Source organism: Pipistrellus hanaki, assembly GCF_964339955.1.
Source record: "Pipistrellus hanaki genome assembly, chromosome: 8".
In the NCBI taxonomy this organism is placed as follows: Eukaryota; Metazoa; Chordata; class Mammalia; order Chiroptera; family Vespertilionidae; genus Pipistrellus; species Pipistrellus hanaki.
The window spans coordinates 85516960-85537530 of NC_140510.1; the positions used below are offsets into that span (position 1 = coordinate 85516960).

Here is a 20571-nt window from a genome sequence, read left to right on the forward strand (position 1 = left end):
GGCCGCAGTCCCCTCTCCGCTCTCCCTCCTCCAGCTCTTTGTGTTCTCCAGGGGGGAGGAGGGAGGACACTCCAGGCTTGCCCGTGGGGCTGGGCGTGCCCGGCGGTGCCACCGTCCTTGTGCTTCAAGGCGAGAAAGGGCTTAAGAACCACGTCTCCACAACAGTGGGCTTTGAGCTTTTAATGTATGTAACTGTGGTCCTCACCTGAGGGTATTTTTCCCATTGCTTTTTAGAGAGAGTGGGAGGGAGGGGAGCACAGGGGGCAGGGGAGAGAGAGAGACAGAGACACAGAGAGAGAGAGACAGAGAGACATTGATCGGTTGTCTCCCTCATGTGCCCCAGCCACCCGGGATTGAGCCCGCAGCCCGGGCACGGTGTCCAGCCGTGGCCGCCTGGTCCCTAGGCCCACGCCCAGCCGCGGCGGGGCGGAGCCGCCCACACGTGCGGAGGCAGGCAGCCGAAGAGTTCCGTGTTCCTGACCGAATCCTCCGTGTCCGGTGGACGGTGGCCCTGAGCGATGCCCGGGGAGCCGGTCTCCGTGCTCAGCTCTCAGCCTGTGCGCACCGGCAAACGGGCAGGAGACGGGGACCGCTGTCTCCACACCCGACCCCACTCACCCCCCGCGGCCCGCTCACCCCGCTGTCCGTCCGCCGGGCAGGCCAGGTCTGCGGCCCCCAGCCCTCTCCCGGCGCCGTCCGCACCGCCGGAGACAGGCTCTGCGCTCTGTGCCCCTTGCTCGCAGCCCTCCGATGTCAGACCGTTCTCTTTGCTCCGAGCTGTGCGGGCAGCTGCGGCCGCCGCGGGCCGTCCCGGGGCCGTGGGCCAGCGCCCGCTCCCTGACAGGCCGAGGCCGGCGGGCAGGGCGGGGGCCGGCGCTGGGGCGCAGGGGCCGCGCTCGGGGGTGCGGGATAAACCGGAGCCTCTATCAGTTCAGGCCCGTCTCCCGGGGGCTTCAGAGGCCCGTGCGCTGTGTTTCCCCCCAGGGGGTCTCAGAGGCCCGTGCGCTGTGTTCCCCGTGAGCGTTGTTCCCGCAGTGCCCGCGGATTCCGCCGGCCTCCTGAGTGTGTGCAGCGTCTGTTATTGGTTTCAAACCACAGCGCGATCTTCAAGCAGAAGGCCGCATTGCACAGCTTTGTTTTCGCCAGGCTTGTTTCTGAAACTGTTCTAGACTGGAGCGAACTAAGCATAAGCACATAGATGGTTAATTTCTTTAATTCTCACGGATACTGGGCAACCTATTAAAAATCAGAAGGGATTATTGTCATTTTAATGAACTCTATTACTTTAATCAGAAAATGCAATGTTTTTGTTTGTTGGTTGGTTGGTTAATCCTCCTCACCTGAGACTATTTATCCATTGATTTTTACCTCCTAGGTCAAGCCTGCAAGCAAGGTACAGGCCCTTGACTGGAATGGAACCCGGGACCTTTCAGACCGCAGGCCAATGCTCTGCCCACTGAGCCACATCGCCTAGGGCAGTGGTTGGCAAACTGCGGCTCTCGAGCCACATGCGGCTCTTTGGCCCCTTGAGTTTTTAGCCAAGGCCAGCTTCGGAGGACCCGAATTAAGTTAATAACAATGTACCAACCTATATAGCGTAAGTTTAAACAATGTGGCTCTCAGAAGAAACTTCAGTCCTTGTGCTGTTGATATTTGGCTCTGTGGACGGATGAGTTTGCCGACCACGGGCCTAGGGCAGCATGCAATGTTCTGATTAGACTCCAGATAAACTTACGGAGCACAGCTTTCCGAAAGGAAAGACGCACAGCCGGGCGTGGAGCCCTCGCAGTGCTGTGTACAGTGCTGTGTACAGTGCTGTGTACAGGAGCCCTCGCAGTGCTGTGTACAGTGCTGTGTACAGTGCTGTGTAAAGGAGCCCTCGCAGTGCTGTGTACAGTGCTGTGTACAGTGCTGTGTACAGGAGCCCTCGCAGTGCTGTGTACAGTGCTGTGTACAGGAGCCCTCGCAGTGCTGTGTACAGTGCTGTGTACAGGAGCCCTCGCAGTGCTGTGTACAGTGCTGTGTACAGGAGCCCTTGCAGTGCTTTGTACAGTGCTGTGTACAGTGCTGTGTACAGGAGCCCTCGCAGTGCTGTGTACAGGCGGCAGTGTGCTGCCAGCACGTCGGCGCCTCCGGAAAGCCAGGCCTGTTACCAAGAGGCTCCTGGGCGCCCAAATGGTATCTTTGTCTTCTGTCTTAAGAATTATTTCTGTGAATCAGGAAAGAGAGGTCTCCTCCGAGCTGCCCGGAGCCCAAGCCCGGGGCTTCCAGCGAAGGTGCTTCCAGCCGCTCAGGGCGGCAGCGGCCGGAGCAGGGGCAGCAGCACAGTGCTTTTCCTTAGTGGCCGGGCTTCCTCCCTTCGGCCCTCCCTCTGCTGTCCGTCTGCTGTCTGCTGTCTGTCCCTCTGCTGACCGTCTGCTGTCCGTCTGCTGTTCGTTTGCTGTCTATCTGTCTGCTGTCTGTTTAGTGTCTGTCTATCTATCTGCTGTCTGTTTGCTCTCTGTCTGCTGTCTGTCTGCTCTCCGTCTGGTGTCTGTTGTCTGTCTGTCTTTCTGTTCTCCATCTGCTGTCTGTCTGCTGTCTGTCTATCTGCTGTCTGTATGCTGTCCCTCTGCTGTCTGTCTGCTGTCCCTCTGCTGTCCGTCTGCTGTCCCTCTGCTGTCCGTCTGCTGTCCCTCTGCTGTCCGTCTGCTGTCCGTCTGCTGTCCGTGTGCTGTCCCTCTGCTGTCCCTCTGCTGTCCGTGTGCTGTCCGTGTGCTGTCCCTCTGCTGTCCGTCTGCTGTCCCTCTGCTGTCCGTCTGCTGTCCCTCTGCTGTCCGTCTGCTGTCCGTCTGCTGTCCGTGTGCTGTCCCTCTGCTGTCCGTGTGCTGTCCGTGTGCTGTCCGTGTGCTGTCCCTCTGCTGTCCGTGTGCTGTCTGTCTGCTGTCCCTCTGCTGTCCGTCTGCTGTCCGTCTGCTGTCCGTCTGCTGTCCGTGTGCTGTCCCTCTGCTGTCCCTCTGCTGTCCGTCTGCTGTCCCTCTGCTGTCTGTCTGCTGTCCCTCTGCTGTCCCTCTGCTGTCCGTGTGCTGTCCGTGTGCTGTCCGTGTGCTGTCCGTCTGCTGTCCGTCTGCTGTCTGTCTGCTGTCCGTCTGCTGTCCGTCTGCTGTCCCTCTGCTGTCCGTCTGCTGTTCGTTTGCTGTCTATCTGTCTGCTGTCTGTTTAGTGTCTGTCTATCTATCTGCTGTCTGTTTGCTCTCTGTCTGCTGTCTGTCTGCTCTCCGTCTGGTGTCTGTTCTCTGTCTGTCTTTCTGTTCTCCATCTGCTGTCTGTCTGCTGTCTGTCTATCTGCTGTCTGTATGCTGTCCATCTGGTGTCTGTCTGTCTGTCTGGTGTCTGTCTGCTGTCTGTCTGCTCTCCATCTGATGTCTGTCTGTCTGTCTGTCTGTCTGTCTATCTGCTGTCTGTGTGCTGTCCATCTGCTGCCGGAGACGAGGGAAGAGCTGGCGGTGGGCGGGGCTGCTCTGGAGCCTGCTCCTCTTCTCTCCGTGCGGCCATGAAGTCTGGAAAGGAGTTAGCAATCAGCCCCGTCACATCAGGAAACACTCGGACCTGCTTTCTTGGCCATCGTCCTCAGGGAGGGGGTACCCCTAGGTCAGGCCAGGCACAAGGATGGGGTACCCCTAGGGAAGGCCAGGCACAGGGAGGGGGTGCACCTGGATCAGATACAGGGAGGGGTACCCCTAGGTCAGATACAGGGAGGGGTACCCCTAGGTCGGATACAGGGAGGGGTACCCCTAGGTCGGATACAGGGAGGGGTACCCCTAGGTCGGATACAGGGAGGGGTACCCCTAGGTCAGATACAGGGAGGGGTACATCTAGGGAAGCCAGGCATGGGGGCGGGAGGCCCTGAGACCAGTTCAGTCCACTCCACACCCGCCTGGCCGGTAGCAGCTCACCGTGGCCTCAGCTGGCTTTGCTCCTTGAAAGAGCAGGTAGGTGTCTGGACAAGCTCGAACGCTAACCCACAATTACGATGTGGCACTCGAGAGCCACGCCTGTTACACGCTGTTTAATAACATGATGTTCTGCCCAGGTCCAGTGTTCAGAGCCTTTAAAGGCCCTGTGTTTCCAGGTCCCATAAGCACGTCCCGTGGTACCGCCTTCTTGTCCGATGCGGATGTGTTACTGCTGATACGCACATCTTGCTGTGTGTGGACAGTGTCTAAATTCAGACGTTTTCTGAATGAATTTCTATATTTCTGAGCAAATTTAATGTTCCGTTGGGGCACTTTATACTGCGTTTGGTAACACTCTTGATTGAAATGAGCAATTAGTTGAACCAAACAAGAGATTAATTTAGTGAAATATTATTTCAATTTGTTTTATTGTTTCTTAAAAACAAGTATAAACAAAATTAACCAAAACAAAAATATTGATAAAATCCCAAATACTAAGTCTACCAGTTGACTCTGTCCAAAACGCTGAGGCGTTGGAAAACCAATGATTGGCGACTCCAGTGTGAGTTTTTGAGAATCTAACAAGGGCGGAAGGGACTTAGTTATGATTGGTGTGACTTTAAGAATTAGTTCTATTTTATCTATTTATAAAAATTTTACCCTAGTGGGATTTTACTGGTAGTTATACGAGCTAACCTGTCATTGTACATTTGTCCAAACCCGTAGAATGTACACAGTATGAACCACAAGCCCTGGGTGAGGAAGACGGGTGATGTGGGCCCAGCAGCTGTGACAAATGTCCGAGTCTGGGCGTGGCTCCGTGTGCTGAGGGAGACTGTGCATCCATGAACACAGAGTGCGTGGGAAGCCTCTGCACGCGTGGCTCCGTGTTGCTGGGAACCGTCAACTGCGCTAAAAAGCAACGTCTATTGAAACAAACGTGACCTTCACAAGTGATGTGTATGAAAGATTGACAATTGATTAAGTTGGAATAAAACAGAAAAAAGATATGATTGCAGTTGACTAAGAAAAATGTAGATAGATTTGCCTCAGTGGTCGGCAAACTGCGGCTCGAGAGCCACATGTGGCTCTTTGGCCCCCTGAGTGTGGCTCTTCCACAAAATACCACGTGGGGGCACGCACGGACAGTGCGATGGAAACTTCGTGGCCCATGAGCTGAAGTCGGTTTTCGGCCAGGGTGAGTCTATTTGGAAGAAGTGGCGTTAGAACACTCAGGAGGCCAAAGAGCCGCCTGGTTGTAGATAACACTGCAATAAACATAGCGGTGCCTTCAGGGGACCTCCCAAAAATGTACACACTTAACTGCTCATAACTCCATTGACGTTTCTTTCTTTTCAGATTTAACCCAATTGGGATTAATAATTATGCTAAGTATGTATACATTTTTTTGGGACACCCTATACATTCATATGAATTACAGTTTTGGGTTTCTTCAGATACATTCCCAGAAGTAGAATCATTAGGTCAAATGGCAGTTCCATTTTTAATTAAAAAAAATATATTTTTATTGATTTCAGAGAAGAAGGGAGAGGGAGAGAGAGACAGAAACATCAATGATGAGAGACAATCATTGATTAGCTGCCTCCTGCACGCCCCACAGTGAGGATTGACGTAATCCAGGCATGTGCCCTGATCGGGAATCAAACCCCGACCTCCTGGTTCACAGATGGACTCTCAACCACTGAGCCACGCCCACCAGGCCCATTTTTAATTTTGGGGGAAACTCCATACAGTTTTCCCAGTGGCTGCACCAATCAGCATTCCAGCCAACAGTACACGAAGGTTCCCTTTTCTCCACATTCTCACCAATATTTGCCATTTGTAGATTAATGACCATAGCCATCCTACAGGGGTGAGGTGACATCTCATTGAGATTTTTAATTTACATTTCTCTGATAATTTCTGACATTGGTCATCTGTTCATATGTCTATCGGCCGTCTTTGGAGAAGTGTCTATTCAGGTCCTTTGCCAATTTTTTAATTGGATTGTTTATTTTCTTGGTGTTGAATTGTATAAATTCCTTATAAATTTTGGGAATTAACCCATTATCATATGTATCATTGGCGAGTATGTTCTCCCATCCGGTGGACTGCCTTTTCATTTTGTTGACGGTTTCCTTTGCTGTGAAAAAAACTTCAGTTTGGTGTAGTCCCATTTGTTTACTGTTTGTCTTGTTTCCCTTGCCGAGGAGATACGTCAGAAAAAAGTGTTGCTAAGAGCAATGTCTGCAAGTTTACTGGTGTTTTCTTCTAGGACTTTCATGGTATTGAGTATTACATGTAAGTCTGTGGTCCGTTTTGAGTTTATTCTCGTCTATGGTGTGAGAAGGCGGTCCGGTTCCGGTTTTTGCACCTATCTGTCCAGCTTTCCCAGGACCATTTATCGACGAGTCTATCTTTACCCCATTGTTTGTTCCTGCCTCCTTTGTCAAAGAGTCATTGACCACAAAGGCATGGGCTTGTTTCTGGGCGCTCTGTTCTGTCTCATTGATCTGTATGCCCATTTCTGTGCCAGAACCATGCTGTTTTGATGAGTGTGGCCTTGTGCAGTTTGATATCTGGAGCGTGATATCTCCAGCTTATAAATAAAACCATGTTTCTAAAAGGGTTCCTCCTGGAAAAATGCCGAACTTTATTTATTAAACATAACCTCACAGATCATTTCGTAACTCTACTCTGCTCAGGGAACTATGGTGACATGTTTAATCTGTTATCTCTGTTTTGAACTATTTAAAATATTAAAACTATATAGCGATATGGGAGGCCATTATGCACCCACTAATTTTTCTTTGTAATTTATTTAGCATGTAGCCCATGCAGAAATAATCTAAGACTATTTCATTTGCTTGGGGAAAATGAGACACAGGACACATTTTTTTGGTCTTGATTCCTTGGTACAGAATATCCATCATCATTGCATAGGTAAGCATACTTTCAGAAACCTGATCATGCACAAATTGGGGAAATCCCAAAATTATCTATTTCGAGATTGTCTCAGAGAATACTAGTAAAAAATCAGTCTTTTCCTCCAACACCAATTGTCCAGTGTTCTCACACTCTGGATAAGGAACTAAATTCATCCATTCTCACCCTTGAGAAAATGTTTTGAACTCTCAGTTTTAATGAATAAGCCCAGCTGAGCAAAGGTATTGGAATGTGATAAACATTTGGTTTAAGTGCCCGGAGAGGGTTTTTGTTATTGTTATTTAGCTTTCAATCAGCAGCTTCATCCTGGTCTGGTGAGGATCAGAGCACTGACCCCCTGCTTTGACCCTCAGGCTATGGGACCTTATAATTACGATGCCCCTCCCCGTACGGGAGCCCAGTTCCTTGTATTTATTTTAGGATGTATGCGTAATAACCAGGCTTGGGGAGGGTGAGATGAATCATTGGTTACTGATAGCTTCATTTTTAATAAATAATAATTTATCATGATTAAATGGGGTTAGGGTGTTTTTGTTTCTATGGTTAAAAACACAGTAAAGGAAGGAAAAGAAAATAAACACAAAATAAACATGTTACTCAGACAACGTCTAATATATGATTTTGTGTGGAGTTAAAAATGGCAAAATGCTTCATTATTAATGCTTTTGCTGTCCCTCCCAATAAGTCCATTATTTTGGTGATATTGCTGGTATTATGGAGAATATTAATACTTGGTGGCATTGCGTGTGTGAGTACAATCGTCGCCTTAAAACTGAGAGCAAAGCATGGCCTGCGGTGAAGGATGGGATCTTTGTTCCTTTAATCTCGGTGAGTTTCTTCCTCTATGTCCTGCTCCGGCAGAGAGGCCAGGAAAAGGAGCAACTGGAGAGGGTGAAGAATCCATCCCCCCCCCCCCCCCCCCGAATTTGTAACAAAATAAAAAATTCAGTTCAGCAAAATGCGTTTTAATCAGTGAATAACAAGCAACATACAAAAATATGTAATTTATATGTAAATTAAATGTACAGATGGTCTGGATTTTGGAAGAATTTATACTTTGGGAGTGGGGAATTTGGTAGTTCTGATCTATAAGATGAGAGAGAAAGAAAAGAGAGAGAGGTTGGCTTTACATTGTGTCCACCTCACAATTTTCTAGTCTTTTTACAACTGTTGTGAAATGAAGACCTACCTTTAATTCTTCTGAAATGTGCAGTATCAGTCCCTTCCGCCTTTTCAGTGTTCGTTGGCATAGGCCTGGGTAACAGTACTGGCACGCGGCTACGTAAAGGGGCTGGTTAGACACAGCCTCCGGTCTGCTGTCAGCTCCTGCCTGCTCGGTTTTTTCTTAGCTCATCCCCGTCCTCTGTCACCGTGGAGACAGGTGTGCCCAGCCTGAGACTGTCCTTGGTGCTGTGGTGACGCGTGTCCTCCGAGGGAGGCCTGGAGAGGGCCAGAGTGCCGGCAGCACAGGGGCCGGGGTCCTGGAGTGTGGCCCCTCCCCAGGCCCCCCGATTCTCAGGGACTAGGACTGGATGCGTTTCAGTGACCCTGAGTTCTCGGTGCTTTCCAGAGTGCGGTGTCTCCTGGTGAATCCGAGCCGCCTAAATGCTCGGGTAGCCTGTCCCGAGGACTAGGGGTGGGCCAGAGATCGGGGTCTCTGGATAACGGGAAAGACGGGGTCCGCGTTCGCTGAGGCTGGCCAGTGACCCATCACTCCTATTGCCTGGGGCGCAGCCGTGAGTCAGGGTTTCTCCGCGCCCCCAGGTACCCTCAGCCTCCTCGGTGCATAGTTCCTGATTCTGGAAACGGCCGAAGGCCAGAGCCAGGCTTCACACATTTCCATGATAGTGGAGCCAGCTGGGACCGGGTGAGAACAGGAATTACACCTGAGAGCTGTGGATGCATTCTTATCCTCACTGTGTGTCCAGGTGTGGAGAATTCTGAGGAGTGGGCCACGAGTGGGAATGCTTTAAAGTATTTGGATAAGAGGTGCCTGGGTAAATACAAAGAATGAGTGGTTTAGTAATAATAATTCTAGCAATCTGGCGCTTTCATCTAGGACTTCAATGCACACGAGACACAGCAGGCACAGGGGCAGGAGCCGACTCGGAAAGCGTCACAGAGCGGTTTACCAGCGTCGCTTTGAATGTCAGTCTGTGGCTTACCCTCAGTCCAGGCAGCTGCCTAAGGTCATACACCTACCCGGAGCACATTTATTAATTAGCCAACGATTTTTGAGTAAAGGACCAAGCTCTGTCAGAGGTGCCAGGTCTCCGAAGAGGCAAGCTGCCTGTTCTGCCAACAGCAGCTCGCAGCCATGCCGCGCCCACAGAGCCATCCCAGCCAGGAAGGCTGGGAGCCTCTGGGTGTGACCGGCCCAGCCTGGGAACGGGGTGAGATCCACCTGAGCGATGTGTGTTAGAACCGGCCTCCTCCGGCTGTGTGCGAACCACACACTGAAACACGGGGTGCGTGGCCCTCTGGGCGGGACCGGGGGCTCTGTGATGTGAATGCGGAGAAAGGGCCTTTTGGACGTTTTCAAATGCTGTCATTCACAAATGAAGGACGCTGTCTCCGCTCTTTTCAGTCTTCTCTTCTTTCCACCGAAATCACAGATGTCCCCCTGCTCTGGGGCCAGTTGGTTCTGAGCCACGGATTCCAGCCACCCTGCGTGCTCCCCAGGTTGGCTTCCTTTCGTAAACGTGTCTTGTGTTGATGTCTGACTTTGAAGATCAAAGATTCTCAGAAAACTCCTCTCCCCCTTTCTGTGTGGTGGACAGATCTCTGCATGTGAGGCGGGAGGAGGCCTCAGAAACGTGCACTGCTCACTGTCCACGCCCCCGGACCCCGTGAGTCCCAGGAGGAGTGGAGTCTCCCAAGTCCCCCTCCACACACTTCTGTGGAACGAGAGAAGAGCTGCCAGCACAGTCCCAAGGCAGTAATGCTTATTGCTCACCACTGTCCTGTCCCATGGTGATACAATCCTATAGCCATCCCCCAAAAAATGGTTTTTAGAAAGGTAATTGGAACAGGCTGGTGGCTGCCAGAGGCATGGGCGGGGTGGGGGTGGGGGGTGGGGCCGTGAGATGGGTGAAGGGAGTGAAAACATTCAGAATTCCGATCGGAGAAGGAATCAGTCCTGGGGCGGATGTACAGTGTGGTGACTACAGAGAGTGCTGGGTTGCGTATTTGAAAGTTGCAAAGAGACTGTATCTTAAGAGTTTTCACCCCAGAGAAACACATACTGTAACTGTGTGTAGTGATAGATGTTAACGGGATTCAGTGTCATCCTTCCACAGTCTGTACAAACATCCACTCATTATGTTGTACACGTGAAGCTAATACAATGCCGTGTGCCAGTGATATCTCCATAAAAATACATTACATTCAGAGCAAAGTTATACCCCCCTCCCCCCAGATATGAAGGTGTCTGGGTCGCTTTGCCACCGTCCCTGTGAGCAGAGGTGATGAAGGGAAGGCTGTTTAGGCACAGGCCTCTGGAATGTGTTCCGGGCTTTTATCTAAGGTGGGTGTGTCATTTATAATCATTCAAGGAAGACAATGCATTTTACCATGGAGCTCATAAAACGTGGACGCTGCCCTCGGTCTGTGATCTCCGACCGCCTCCAGGGTCTCCCGTGTGTGGGGACGGCCAGCATCTCCTCGCCCTGAAGCAACCCTTTTCTCTGCCCCCTGAGGTTCCTCTGTCTCTCCCTCGCCTTTTCCTCTTGGAAACCAGTGAAAATATATATATTTAAAAAACAACACACCAGCCCTAACTGGTGTGGCTCAGTGGATAGAGCATAGGTCTGCGGACTGAAGGGTCCCTGGTTGGATTCCGGTCAAGGGCATGTACCTTGGTTGTGGGCACATCCCCAGTGGGAGGTGTGCAGGAAGTAGCTGATGGATGTTTCTCTCTCATCGATGTTGTTAACTCTCTATCCTTCTCCCTTCCTCTCTGTAAAAAATCAGTAATAATAATAAAAAAAGACACACCAGCCGAAGCAGAGGAGACCCCCACCCCCACTGCTCTGGGATTCTCCCTCGGGGTTGCCAGGAAGGTAGCTGAAATGTTGGCTCTGGGCGGTAATTAGTCTCTTCCCCTCGGGCTGTGTGAGACTGCGAACAGACTTGAGGAAACAATTAAGCAGGAGGATAATGAGATGGGGAAAGAAAATGTGTTCTGCCGCCAATAGTTACCGTGTATGCATCTTCTGTAACCAAAACTGCGCTCTACCTGAACATTCTCCGCGTTTGACAGAAGGTTGCGCCATGCGCTTCATTTGCTCACTATTGAACTTCCTCCAGTGAAATCACCCAGCCAACTAGCAGGCTTTTCTCTGCGGTGCCCTGTAGACACGGCTTACTCTTCCCAGGGGAAAGCAGACCCGGGACAGTTTCTTTCGTTTCGCTGAGCAAACTGAATTCCTCCTCCTGCCCTTTGCTCCTCCGAGTGTGTCCTTTGAGCTCAGAAAGGACAGCAGTCCCCGCTGCGTGTTCCTTCTGTCCCCACCTCCTTCTCGGGGACGCTGAGGGTCAGCCACCACCCTGGCACCCGGGAGGGATGCCAGGCGCTGCTCAGGGGAAGGGCCTCGCACAGCCCATGGTCTGCGTTTTCTAAAATGCTCCCCCAGAGATCTCAGCCTCAGTTTCCTTGTCTGTAAAATGGGCACAGCAAGCATGCTCTTTCCGCGGGGTTCGTGTGGGGAGTAAAGGAATTGGTATACGCCAAGCACTCAGAGGTGCGCCGGGCACACAGAAAATGCTCTGGAAGTGATGGCTCTATTGTAAAAAATGGTTGTACCTGGATCACATTCACTAACCTCAGGGATACCGTTGACTCTGCTCCTTTCACTCACAGAGGCACCTCCTTCTGGGAAGAGCACCCTCTGGCACAGTCCCTCCACCAGCACCGGGTGCCCTGCCTCACCAAGCAGGACGTACAGGCTGCTGGCTGAGCATCCAGTGAAGGCCAGTGAGTGGGATGGCGTGAAAGGAATTTCCAAGTAAGTGTGGCAGAGCCACATAACACTTACATCTATTGTAGTTTGATTTTTCCAGGACGACCCGTTAGGAATTTCTCTTCTCCTTGAATGGTACTGACAACCTCTCTGTCTCTCTCCTTTCCTCTCTTCCGCCCTGTCTCCCTCCCTCTCTCTTCCTTCTTTCCTCCCCTTCCTCCCCCCTCCCCACCCTTCCCCCTCCTTTCTCCTCTCCTTCCATCGAGGGATTTTCATGCTCCGTTGACAAGCTGACCGATAGTCTCCATTTCAGAAGCACAGATTCTGAAATGATCTCTTATGTGTTTACAAGCATCCGGCACTCAGTCAGTTGTAGTGCGGCAGATCAGTTCTACAAAAAGAAAGAGTAAACAGATACAAGAGGAAAGAAATCAAATTTGAAAATCTTCAGATTTTATATAATCGACTCGCTAGGAAGTTGTGCGGGTGCCACCCATCCTGCACGCTGAGGGATTGTCCCGGTCCCACCAGGAAAACCTCACATCCTGTAACCCTTACTTTCCTACCTGGATCCACGCTGAACACTTACTGGGGTGTGAGCCACGCTCTTGGCTGCCCATGACTCATTCCGTTACTGCCTCCCGTTTGCCTGGCACATGCTCTAAAGAGTGTGGAAAACCTACCCGGCAATAACTGAAGGCATGTGTAGTGGTTGCCTTTTATAGCATACCCGAGGCCGGTTGCATGGAGAGATTTGTGCATTAGGCCTTCCTTCCTTTGGCTTCCAGCACCGTCCCTCCGGCACCCGGGACCCAGGCCTTCACTCCTGCTGGAGTCTGCCATCTTGGTCTTCACTGTAGCTGGTGTGCCACTCATGTAGATCCCTTTGTCCCCAGCCCTCCCTCTCATAGGCGTCTTGCTCCACCCAGCCGCTCCTTGCCTGGAGCAGCTGGGTGTCATCTTTGTCCTTCTAATTTGCATATTCCCTTCTGATTGGCTGGTGGGTGTAGCAGAGTGATGTCAATTTGCATGTTTCTCTTTTATTAGTGCAAATGCCCTTCTATTTTAATGTATTGTCTATTGTCTATTATTCGTAAAGGTACAACTGAGGTGAGTGCTTTGGTTTGATAGCCAGGTTTACTTATATATGTCTGTCTTTAATAAAATGTAAATACAGATCTATTTGGAGGCTTAGTAATAATGGGAAATGGACAAATTATGATTTTCCTCCTTTTATCTTAATGTAATTTTCAATACTCACTTAATAATTACTGGCAACAGCCCTGGGCTGTTTGGCTCCGTCAGAGTGTCAGCCCACAGACGGAAGGGTTGCGGGTTCGATTCCCATGTTGTTGGTTGAGCCAGAGTTGATGTATGTGGCTGGACTTTTAGGGCAGTTGCATGACCTGACTTGTCTTCCTACGGGACGTGTTGGCAGAGATCGATCGGGGAGGGCTTTGGACTGGAACTGTCGAAACAAGCGGGAGCTAGTTTGAGCTTTCTCTGGTTGAAGACGAAAGCTAGTTATTGGCCAAAAGGCACGGCGGGGGCGCTTCTGAGGCATTTCTCTCCTGCGCCACGGGCCTCTGAACTGCTGTGTTTGCAAAGCCATTGGAACACGGGGTATTGGGGAGCCAACCAGTCTCTGAGCTGCGTGAGCAGGAGGATTCCGAAGAGTTGCCGTATACTTTTATTCTGAAAAATGTCCCCAGTTTGAAAGAGAAAATGTGCCAGGTTTTCCCTGGGGCCAGACGGCACGATGCAATAAGATAAGTATCAGTTTAATGTACTGCCTGAGGTTTGGGTCAGGAATCACTTCCTAAATATTAAATCACCAGCTCGGCTTCAGCTCTCAATGGGCAGATGAATGCACTTCATTTGTTATGATGACAGTCTGAGCGTGTGGCCTGCTGGGAAGACGAGATTCTTGTTTTGAGGAGACAGACATGACACCTGGGACACCTGTGGCCTTCTCTGGGCCCCGTGATCCTCAGGTCCACCTCGAGCGCAGAGCGTGCGCCGTGAAGAACTGACACAGCTCATCGCGCAGCTCCGTCCACAGCACTCTGTCCACGCGGCCCCGGACACAGCCTCTGTCCACGCGGCCCCAGTCATAGCCTCTGTCCACGCTGCTCCATCCACGCGGCCCCGGACACAGCCTCCGTCCACGCTGCCCCGGACACAGCCTCTGTCCACGCCGCTCCGTCCACGCGGCCCCAGTCACAGCCTCTGTCCACGCCGCTCCATCCACGCGGCCCCGGACACAGCCTCCGTCCACGCTGCCCCGGACACAGCCTCCGTCCACGCTGCCCCGGACACAGCCTCCGTCCACGCTGCCCCGGACACAGCCTCCGTCCACGCTGCCCTGGACACAGCCTCTGTCCACGCTGCTCCATCCACGCGGCCCCAGTCACAGCCTCTGTCCACGCCGCTCCGTCCACACTGCCCCGGACACAGCCTCTGTCCACGCGGCCCCAGTCATAGCCTCTGTCCACGCTGCTCCATCCACGCAGCCCCGGACACAGCCTCCGTCCACGCCGCTCCGTCCACGCTGCCCCGGACACAGCCTCTGTCCACGCTGCCCTGGACACAGCCTCTGTCCACGCTGCCCTGGACACAGCCTCTGTCCACGCTGCCCCAGACACAGCCTCTGTCCACGCCACTCTGTCCACGCGGCCCCGGACACAGCCTCTGTCCACACTGCTCCGTCCACGCTGCCCCGGACACAGCCTCTGTCCACGTGGCCCTGGACACAGCCTCCGTCCACGCAGCTCCATCCACGCGGCCCCGGACACAGCCTCTGTCCACGCTGCCCGCAGAGGAGAGCCGATGGGGCGTGGGGAGTGATTGGTGCTGAGAAGAAGCACTAAGCTCACAGGATGACACCCTCTTCCCTCGTAAGGCGGTAATTGCAGCCTCGGTGTTTTCAATTAGTCAAGGCATCCGTGTTTTCCAAGGTGGCTGCGTGGGGTGCAGGCTGCTTTGTTCAAAGGGCGGTACTTACTGTTAGGACACAGTGTGGCTTGTGCATGCCTCCTGACCGCAAGGGAGGGGAGCGGCTGGCCACGGCAGGGAGTGGCCACAGCTGTCAGAAGGGGGGGGGGCAGGAAGGGAGACTCACAGTCGGTGTGGAGGGAGGGCCGGGGACCCCAAGAAAACAGCCCTTGAAGGCGCTAAGAGCAGCCCACGCCAGACTCCCCAAATCAAATGAGACCCCGAAGCGCAGGGCACATGCTTTGTGAGGAGTCACGCTGTGAAAGTGCTTTTGCCACGCAGGCTGGTGCATCTTTGGTATGTTTCTGACATCTCCATGGGTACATGTTGGAAATCAGTCTTCACACATCAATGAGATGTTCCTCAGGAGGCCGTGGTTCTGGCCACAGAGGGACTGTGTGGCTCACAGAGCGGCGACGGGCAGGAGCACCACAATCCTCACCAAACCGAGGGCCTGCGTGGCGATGCGGGCTCCAGGTGACCAGCGTTTGGATCTGGGAGGAGACGGAGTCTAAAGACCAACACGGACCCCACGTTTCCTCAGAGCTACAGCCACGGAGTCCATTCAAGCGTAAATCAAAGATAGGAAACCGTTACCCACGCTCCTCTTCAATGAAATAACACCACGTCTGTGGTGGGAAGACTTATTGAAACTTTTAAAACTATTATCGCAACCCTGCTGGGTGGAGGGTCACTGGTGTCTCAGGAAGGCATGCCCTTGGTGGGACCCGTGAGCCCGTCCAAAGCCGAAGGGATGAGCGGACACAGAAAGCCTACAGAAGGAATTGAAACCACTGACCGTTTGATTTTTTGGTTTTGTTTCTGGATGTGTAAGTAACCCATGCTCATCCTACAGAAAATTATTGAGATGAGAACATAAAAACCTAACGCTGACTACTGTTCTTGAATAGCAGACAGTTTTGATGAATTTGATCTCCGAGATCAACGAAGCCCTTCACTTACCAGTGAGGCAGCTGACTCGTCGGAGGAAAGCCAGCTGCCCGAGAACACCAGCTGCGATGGCAGAGGGCACCTGTCCCCGGCTCTCCGCCCGGAGCTTGCTCTCACGCCCTTTGCTGACCCCCCCCCCCACCTTTCGTTCACTTTTACCTTCAGCCCCTTCCGTTCTCCCCAACCCAGTCCCCTTTCCAGTCCCATAATACCCTTCACCACCAGCTCCCACCACTCAAACCTCTCTGCTTCCAGAGGGACTGTGTGTGTGTATGTGTGTGTGTGTGTGTGTGTGTGTGTGAGAGAGAGAGAGAGAGAGAGAGAGGGAGAACACAATAGGCGGTGGACCTCTGGGATTGGTTTGATGTACAAGGTTCCTTCAGAAGTTTTTGATGTAGCCCTGGCTGGTTCAGTCCCTGGTCCCTGTTGGGGTGTGTGCAGGAGGCGACCAGTCCATGACTCTCCCCCCCATCCCACTTCTCCCTCTCTCCCATTCACTCTCTAAAGATCAGTGGGGAAAAATATCCTCAGTTGAGGATTAAAAAAAGTTCTTGACGCATGATCACAACTCGGCCTAGTGATAGAGCAGCAGGAAGGCGCCAGGCCCGGTGCAGGCTGAGGAGGCGTGCACGCAGGATTGCTCCTCCAGGCAGAGCAGGTTCTAAGTGTGAAGGGTACCCTCAAAAGGGATTTCTCCCGGCGCCGGAGGAAAACCCTCCCCCAATCATCAGGATGGACCGGTGCTGCTTCTCAAGTAGCTTAAAACCAGCCCCTTAATCAGGTCAAAGCTGACTGACGGGGCCTCCTTCTGAAATGATCTTACTCCCCTGGACAATGCCGGGGAGTTCCTGTAGGCCGCTTCTGAGACAAAGCATTTGCATAAAGCCCAGCCTTTCATGCCGATTAAACATTCAGCAGTTAAGTGGTCGAAAATAATCCCCCCAGACTCCAGATACTTTATTTTGACTTAGCCTCCCCTTTTCACACGGAACATTTTTAACGGACTTTCGCCAGGCTGCTTCATGGTCCCTCCTTCTCACACCTGGGGGGCGCTGAAGGTGCTGTGTGCCAGCCGGGCCTGGCAGAGGCCCGCCCAGGACTCTTGGGGTTAGGTGGTCCCCACACTAACGGGGGGAGGGTGGGGGGCTGCCATTCCACCCCTGCCCCCCAATTTATGTTGGCTCCACCATCAACACTTAGCTGTAAATCCCCCGCTAGTGCCCAAGTCACCAGTAAGGGAGCCAAGAGGAAGAAAAAGCCCTATTTATGTTTATTTAAAAATATATATATTTGTATTGATTTCAGAGAGGAAGGGAGAGGGAGAAACATCAGTGATGAAAGAGAATCATTGATCTGCTGCCTCCTGAACAACCCCCACTGGGGATCCAGCTCACAACCCAGGCGTGTGCCCTTGACCGGAATGGAACCTGGGACTCTTCAGTCCGCAGGCCAACGCTGTATCCACGGAGCCACACCAGCCAGGGCCCTACTGATGTTTATTTGCAGCAAGTGTTGTCCCAGTTTGCTAGGTGGTGAGAGGCAGAGTAACAGATCCGAGAGCAAGGGCCGTGCCCTGGGGCAGACCTAGGCTGTGTCCCTGCTCTGCCCTCTGGGCCGAGTGCCGGGGTTCCTTCCCCCCACGCCCAGCCCCTGGCGTGCACAGGGGGACAGAGGCCCCAGCACTGCACAGGGTGTCGGGTCAGTGACCTAATGCCGGATCACACCCGCCGGGCGTCTGCCTCTCGTCCCGTCTCCGCGTCGCTGGGCGAGTCATGCGTGGGTCGTGCGGGTAGCAGGCAGCGACGCTGTGGGACAGCCGTCCTCGGAGGGCCTGCTGTTGTCGTCCTAACCGTTCTCCGATGCCAAGGCCGTCGCTCTCGTCAGGATGCTCTAGTTGCCTTGGCGAGGCGGCTGGGCCAGGACATGTGGGAGGGTCTGGATTGTTCTAGAGGCTCCATATTACATGCTGGGCCGTGGGACCGAACATTCTAGAACCGGAGGAAGGCACAGCCTCTCAGGTCTGTGGGCCTGTGAGCACCACCCTCCCCTGCGGTGCAGGCCTTGGGGCCACGCTGTGTAATCAGGCCCTTCCCAGACTCTAAAGGAAATGGAGTCTGCACCCCATGGACCTCACCACCAGATGCGCAGGCAGGGGGCGCTGCTGAGAGGTCGGTGGGAGGGGCTGGGGAGCAGGGGCCACGTGGGCCACGTCCCACAGAGAACACGAAGCAGCCGAGGCCATGGCTGAGAGCCTAGCGTGTAGATGGCGTGTGTAAGCGTGTGGCAGGCTGAGGCGGGGGGAAGCCCCCAGCTGGGCTGTAGGAGCAGGTCAGCGCAGGGGCCGGCCAGCCGGGGAGGGGGCCCTGTCACTCAGTGTCCTGGGCTCAGGCGGTGCGACCCTTGCTGCCTCCCGGGAGGGGCTTGCAAGCAGCTGATGCGAAGGAGGAGGGCACCAAGGCCATTGACACGGACAGCGCGGTGCCAGGCGCCAGCCTGCCGTGCCACTGGAGGGAGTGCAGGCGAGTGGCGGTCCTGCTGCAGCACGAGGGCTCAGGTCAGACCCCGTCTGGTCTCCCCACCACTCTCTCAGCGTGGCTGCTGGGGGCCCCTCCATGACAGTGGACAGTAGCTCCCCATCACCCTCCTGGGGTCACTGACTTGGCTGCTGCTCCCACAAACACTTCCCAAGCAGGGGTGACCAGAAGTACCTTTAAAGAAACCATGTTTGTACTGGTTTTCGAGAGGAAGGGAGAGGGAGAGAGAGAGAACCATCGGTGATGAGAGGGAATCATTGATCGCGGCCTCCCGCAGGCCCCCTGGGGATCGAGCCGCAGACACATCCATTCGGTGGAATTTGTATGCATTTTCTGGCCGAACACGGAGAAAGCGGGACAGTTAATTCAGTTTCCAGCTTTTTAAGTTTCCATAGTCTGATGGGCAAGGTACCTCTTTCCAAATCCATGCTTTTCGGTGAAACTCTCCTAAGACCTCCTTTAGCCTCCGTGTATCCCAGCGAAGGGGCCGCTGGGGTCACAGAGGTCGCTGGGAGGAACGTGTTTGGAAACGGGGGTGAACGTCAATACGTAAAACCCACCGTTTTGGCTACTTTAACGCACACATTTCTGGGGCTCCAGGACGTTTGCAGGGGGTGCAGCCACGCCGCTGTGTGGTTCCGGCCATGCTCAGCACCCAGAAGGGAGCCCTGCGCCCTGATCAGTCACCCCATTTCACCTCCCGCCCGACACCTCCTGTGCTTCCTGTCTCCATGGATTCGCCATAGGAATGTGTGTCTTTAGGAATCCTGTAAATTCTGCATCTAGTCCCCAATAGAAACTGTAGACTACTGAGTACATATGTGTGTGTGTGTGTGTGTGTGTGTGTGTGTGTTTGAAAAAGAGAGGGAGAGAGAGAGAGAGAAAGGGGGGGGGGCAGTGGGCGGGGAGAAGTCAGTCAGCATTCATGAGAAATCTCTTGGGAATATCCCAAGTGGAAGGGGGGAGATGCTCCTTTCCCAGTCAGAGGCCTGCAGGTTAACTGGGCGTCTGAGCTTACATTTCCCGAGGCCGGTCAGTCCTCGGAGACGGGAACGCCACGCCTTCCTGAAAGGTGCCCGTCGCGCTGAGAAAGGCCTGTGAGCGGCCACGTGGCTTCACAGAGCCCGGCCACCAGAGAGTTCCGTGTTCACGCCCCAGGGGCCGGTGCGGACCCGCTCCGCCTGCGGCCGCGATCGAGGACAGCGTGGCTCCCGGAGCCGTGTCCGTGACCATGCTGCCGGCCTTCGTCCCAGCGAGCGCGTCCCTCCGTGGAGGAAGCCCAGGAGGCCTGCTGGTGGGTGGATAGTACAATAACAGCCCCTTGTGTTGGCCGAGCAGACACACTCCCCTGTTTCCAATTGGTGTGTACGTTTCACTCTGGCTGGAGTGTTTACAGCCTTAGTTAACCTGGTCACCAACTTAAACACCTTGGGGATGACCTGGGCAGTGGACTTTGGGGCCTGTTCTTTGTAAGAGGATTTAGAACGTGTACGGCTTTCTTGGTCCTGATTGCAGACAGGAAAGGTGTGCGCTCTGACTTCTGGGGGAACCCCCAGGGCTCTGAGAGAAATCTGATGTCCAGCCGGTCAGGGGCTCCGGGAGGAATGGCCGGCGGGGCTGGTGGTGTGGGTGGGGCTTTGTGACCGGGACGCCAAGGCCGGGAGGTCACGGTCACGGAGCGCGCTGCACGTACCCTGAGGATTTTTATTACATTTCCACTTCTCATTCCTCATGTTCCCTGCGCCCCGCCAACCCATCGGACTGTTCCCAGTGGCACTCGGCACCCGGCCAGAGTCACGCCCTCGCCGGCTGTGAGGCTGTCTTCTTCCCTCTCTGTGCCCCCGTCTGACCTCCCACACTCTCCCCGCGTGGCTGCCGGGGGCCCCTCCATGACTGGACAGTAGCTCCCCCTCACCCTCGGGGGTCACTGACTTGGCTGCTCCCACAAACACGAGCAGGGGTGACCAGAAGTATCTTCAAAGAAACTATGTTTGCATTGGTTTCCCAGAGGAAGGGAGAGGGGGAGATAGAAACATCAACAGGAGAGAAACATCATGCATCTGCTGCCTCCCGCACGCCCCACAACGGGGATGGAGCCCACCACCCCGGGGCATGTGCCCTGGCCGGGAAGCGAACTGTGACCTCCTGGTTCATAGGTCTGAGCCACACCAGCTGGGCCAGAACAAACTTTTAAAAAACCAGCCGAACCTCCTTCAAGGCACCTGAAGTCGGCAGGGCGGCAGCACAGGG

At 53.7% G+C, this 20571-nt stretch overlaps 1 protein-coding gene across 1 annotated transcript in view; it reads left to right on the forward strand.

Annotated features, from left to right (window-relative positions):
- OSGEPL1 (O-sialoglycoprotein endopeptidase like 1) overlaps positions 1 to 20571 on the forward strand; it is a 187204-nt gene that overhangs the window by 82606 nt on the left and 84027 nt on the right. The gene's annotated exons all lie outside the window — the stretch shown is intronic.